This window comes from Thalia democratica, chromosome 4 (assembly GCF_965202585.1).
Source record: "Thalia democratica chromosome 4, ktThaDemo2.hap1.1, whole genome shotgun sequence".
In the NCBI taxonomy this organism is placed as follows: Eukaryota; Metazoa; Chordata; class Thaliacea; order Salpida; family Salpidae; genus Thalia; species Thalia democratica.
This window is the reverse complement of record NC_139168.1, coordinates 84701064-84707063: the sequence shown is the minus strand read 5'-3', so window position 1 is coordinate 84707063 and position 6000 is coordinate 84701064.

Genomic DNA, 6000 nt, shown 5'->3' with positions numbered 1-6000 from the left:
TACGTAATAGTGTTTACCATAAGCGGAAATTCTTACTTAAACTTCGATTCATTGACCATCTTAAGCAGTTTCAATTTTATTACTTAATGATTTGCTAATTTAAAGATAAATACAAACTTTATTAAAGCTGAAATTCAATGACTAAATTATGTTTACATGACAGTTAAAAAACTAAATTTAATTGAAATAATTTTGTAACTAATTATATTTGATAACTAAACTATATAGTGTTATTGATTTTTGTTTTTGTTAATGAAGAAGGAAATAAAGTAAAAATTGTTTTTAACAACTTGGTAAATATGCATATTGTTTAGCTTAAAACTTGTTACTTTGATTCTAATAGTTAAACTAATTTTTTAAGATACATAAACACACTTTATGTGATAACTATTTTCAACTTAAACTAGTCTATGAATATTTTCATTATGCTACAAAAGTCAGTTTATTTGCTTAAATTCATTTGTGTATCCAACTATTTAGCAGTAATTTTTTAAAGATGTCCTAAGATAATTTCATGTTTGATAGTTACGAATTTATAAAAAAAGTCTATTAAAACACGATTTGATAAACAAATTTTATATAAATCAATGGTATATCATTTAAATTTATCTAAAAACTTAATTTTTTGAGTAGAAGACATAAATATTATTTTGTGAACCAACGTTATTAAAATGAGAGAATAACCAATTGTTTTTGTGTTTTTTGCTCACAGTGATTTTAACTGGTTGTAATGAATAAACGCTATACTCGATTTAACAGTCAATAGTCAACTTTAAACGTTAATTTCATTATACAACCGTTTATAGTTGAAACATTTAAACATTGTTCATATTTGAATTTTACACTTAAATTTATAACAACTTAAAACTACAGAGTTTAATTACTAAAGTTTATCATTTATATGTTTCGTTGCGATCGCAAGCATTTAATTAAATAAGTTTAAAACTAGTGATGTTTATTTAAAACGCTTTTATGTACATGAATTCTTAATAAAAATTTCTAGTAATTATTCAAGTACTTTTTTACAGAACTCTTACAAACATCATGTTACAAACATTTTTTCATCAAAACTGAAAAATGAAGTTTTTCTCGCCGACTCGAGCAAGTTTTCTGCTATCAATCCTTGTCAAGTTATTTTTAACGTTCATTAAATTCTACTCGGCGCATTTAATATTCGAGTAGAATTGTGAAACGTTGTGAAAAACTTGATCAACAGACAACTGTAAACAACACAGGTATTTATAAACTCGCGTACTTTGCATGTACAGCAATTCATTATTGTTTATAAAATAAATTTTCACATGTTTAAGTGTCTGGGCTGATTTTGCGCTCTTAAAACAATAAAACCACATTTTTGTTTGTAAATTAATTGAACAATGCACTCAAGTAAAAATCATGTGTTTGTTAAAAAAAAAGTTCTTTGTGTTTGAGTTTCTATTGTTAAGCTTTGTTTTATATTAGCTTTGCTGTAATTTTTTTAATAAAAGTAGGACAAAAGACGTTTATAAAAAACTTGTTATTTTTTTACTTGAAAAACAAGCTATCTTGAATTAGTAAATCTCATTGTTCATAATGTTTCATAAAAACTTAAAAAATATTCTTTCAACGATGTCAACTATAAATTAACTCAAACATATAATAGAAAGCTAGATATATTAAAAAAGCAAGTGAAAATAAAGTTTAGTTTCAGACATTGCTTTGCAATTTTTAACACTCTGTTTAGTGTTATACGCATCATACAGTGCACAGTGTTAAACAAAAATTTAAGTTGCAAACTAAAGACTGTGTTACTAGTTTGACACTGTAAGTTGTTGAAATTATTTTACGCTGTACAGTGTGTAGAGTTAATCTTCAGTTTTTACATGACTGTAATTATGTTTAAGCTTATTTACAATAATGCCTATTTTATGAGCAATTTTAAAGAATAATATTTAAATTTAAAACTTAAGTTTAGTTTTAAATAAAAATATTTTGTTGTTTTCTAGTTTATTTTTTAAATTTTTATTTTAGTATTTGACCGTAGAAATAAATTGATCTTTCTTTATAATTTATGACACTTTTCATAAACTTTTATCTTTACTTGTACAATTTAGTAATTTTTAAATTATATGCTGTTAAATTTGCATAGGTAATATCTAAAATTATTTTAAATAAAGTCGTTTGAAATACTTACAAAGTTTAATGATTAAAATATTTTAAACAACCTATGTTTTTAAGAAGTATTTTGACTTTTAAAATAAACAAACAAAGTATAAATCGTTATTTTCTAAGTTGAAGTTTTAAAAGTTTATGAAAAGCTTTTGTGCTAAGATTACGAACTTAAAACATTAAGAAACTAAAACAGTAATTTTTTTGTTCATTATTTTGTTTCATTGTTTAAAATAAACACAAAAAAGTTTGTTTTTTTATTGTTAATTCTTTGTTATTAAAAAACAAACAAAGTTAACAAAAAACGTTTTAATCTTTGTTTAAAAACTGTAATGAAAACTTAATAAGCCCTTAGTAATACTTTAATTTAACTTTAAGCATATACATTTTTTTCAAAACTGTTGCAAGCTTAACAAACTTATATATTTGACATGAACATTAAAATAAAATATTCAAAAAACAATTAGGTTAAGTTTTATAATTAAAACCTTTGAAATGTTCATAATATGCAATAAATGTTAAACAAGTCCTTTTTAAATTGAAACAATTTCCAAGCTCAATTTTAATTCAGCATTCATTTCAGCGGTTTTCAAATTTCAAGTGTTAAAATTCTCCAAACTGTCGCTTCAATGTGGAGTTCACGTGTGGAAATTAAATTTGTTTGTTTTGTGGAAAAGTAGCATTGAAGTGTTTTTATTGGTTAATCTTTTTTAATACTTTGCACTAAACTCATTGTGTTAACGCTCTGAAATTTTAAAAAGAAACTATCAATATATTTGATTAAATTTTCTTTATTGTTCGTTTTAAACTTTATTGACTTATTCATTATCAATTGGAAAGTATTCAAATCACATTTCAAAATAAGGATAGGCAATTATCTAATCCGTTATCTAATTTTTAACTCAAATTGTGCAAAATAATCAAGCAAGCTTGTTTGTAAAAACTGTATAATCATGTTAGCTTATTAATCAGTTTCAGTGCATAAAAGAGTTTATCAAACAATCTGTTTTATTACAACTTCGACTTTGATAAGCTTTTTGTAAATAAAGCTTCAAAATGACAATTAATACTTATTAAATTAATTAAATTATTAAAAAAAGTTACAATTTAAACCCCATATTACTTATTCTGCTAAATCTGGCCACTTGAATAGTAAAGTTGCTTATACTTGTGTACATTAAGGTGCATTTTTTGCCTCTAAAAAACGTAAATTTTGCAATAGAGTCTAACCTTTTTCCCACTTAGCAAATAACATAAAGAAACAATACAAAAAAAATTAGCTTCCTAGCTTTTTCACCGTCGAGCTATTTACATTTTTGTAAAAAAAACCTATGTAAATTGTGTTGGACCTTAAAAATCGACCTTCGATTTTTCGATTCGAAGGTCTCATTCAATTTACATAGGCATTTTGTTTAACAAAAATGTTAATAGCGCGTCGATGGTAAAAGCTAAAAAACATTTTTTTTGAGTTGTTAATTTATTAATTTGCCACGCACAAAAAGTTAAACTAAGCTCTACTATAAGGTCGTGGCAACAGATGCACCCTAGGGTACATCATGGTTTCCAAAAGTTGGCGATATTGCGTTTTGAAGAAATTTTGGCTACCGGAAGCTATAAATAGTCAGGTAGCCACAGAATAATTAAGTAATTAAGTGAAGGGGTGACATATAATCAATTTGGACCAAAATTAATTTTTAAGTATCTAATTAAGGAGTTATTATAGATTAAATTTAGAGAAATCGTAGTGTACACAATTACAAATGTAGGCAGTTACTGTAAAGTGTAATAAAAATTTTAACCACTTGGTGGCCTGAATGTTCTGTATCTGAAATTAACGTCATGACTTATATTAAAATGACCGCTGATAAACGGACATTATATTGCAAAAAAATTACGAAAATCCGTTTAGAAACAAAAAAGTTGTTTTAAATTACGAACTCAAAATAAACTTTAGTAAAAATATTTAAACTATTTATAGTAAATCTTGCCCACCGACTAATAAAACTTTTTTATTTTAGTTTAAAAGAAGTCAAAACACTTACAACACATTTATTAGATTAAAAATTAGCAAGTTTTTCAAAAAAATAGAAATATATGACCGTTCACATTTATTTTCAATTGGACTGCACATAATTAATGTAGATAAAAACCTTTGGTCATCGAGCTGCACAACTTTTTTTGTGCATAAAAGAGTTCATTAAGCAATCCATTTTAATACAATTTTGACTTTGAAGAGCTTTTTGTAGTTTAAGCTTCAAAATGACCCAGTCTGGAAAAAGAGAATAACAAGTTTGAACCCCAAGTTACTTATTCTGCTAAATCTGGTCACCCGACCAGTGAAGTTTTTTATACTTAATGTACATTAGGGTGCATTTGTTGCCCCTAAAAATTAAAATTTTGTAGTAGAGCTTAGTGTAACTTTTTTTGATTGGCAAATTACATAAATAAGCAACACAAAAAAAAAGCATGTTAGCTTTCACCATCAACGCGCTAGTTATATTTTTATAAAAACAACCCTTATGTAGATTGGGTATACTATCGAAATCCACCCACGTTCAAAATGCACCCTAATTAAAAAAAAAATTACTTATTATTTATCTTATATAGTTGTTGTATTTTTTTATTCATTCATTTTATTTTTCAATTTCATTGTTACCCCTAACCCTCCATCGGTAAGCGGTTCTCTAATTTTACTGGGTGGATTTTTAACGCAATTGGGTTTTGAACGTGTCCTGTAAATTGTATGAGGCTTTAAAAATTCCACGTTCAAGTTTCGGCCGAAAATTTTTCTACATGTAATAATCATCACAAAAACATATTCTACCCGTTTTTAGACGATTTGAAGTATGTTTCATGGAGAATTTTTTTAATTTTTTTAGTAAAACTTAAAAATAGCAAAAAAATATTAAAAAGTACAGAAAATCTAAAAATTTCTCTATGAAACAATCTTAAAGTCATCCAAAAACGGGTTAAATATGTTTTTGGGATGATTGCTTCATGTACAAAAATTTTCAACTAAAACTCGAAGGTCGAATTTTTAAAGCCTCATACAATTTACATAGGTTTTTTTAGAAAAATTTAACTAGCGCGTCAGTGTTTTTTTTTCGTGTTGTTTATTTATGTAATTTGCCACGCACAAAAATTAAACTAAGCTCTACTACAAGGTCGGGGCAATAGATGCACCCTAGTGTACATTAAGATTTCCAAAAGTGGGCGATATTGCTTTTTGGAGCAATTTTGGTTCCAAAAATTTCGGAAGCAATAAATAGTATGGTAGCCAAAGAATAATTAAGTAATTAAGTGAAGGGATGACATATAATTAATTTAGACGAAATTAATTTTAACTAAGGAGTTATTATAGATTAAATTTAGAGAAATCGTTGTGTACACAATTACAAATGTAGGCAGTTACTGAAAAGTGAAATAAAAATTTTAACCACTAGGGGGCCTGAATGTTCCGTATTAGAAATTCGCGTTGATAAACGGACATTATGTTTCAAAAAAAATTATCAAAATCCGTTAAGAAACAAAAAAGTTGTTTTGTAAAATGCAAAATAGAAGTACAAACTCAAAATAAACTTTAATAAAAATAGTTAGACTATTTTAAGCAAATCTGGCCCACCGACTAATAAAACTTTTTAATTTTAGTTTAAATGAAGTCAAAATACTTACAATTAGATTTATTAGACTAAATATTAAGAATTAAAAAAAAAATATGAAGGTTCACAACTATTTTAAATTGCACATAATCAATGTGAGAAAGTTTTTGTTCATCTAGCTGCACACAGCTTTTTGGCACAAATATCTTAAGGTTAGTTGATACCAATTAAAATAAAAACATCAAGACGAATT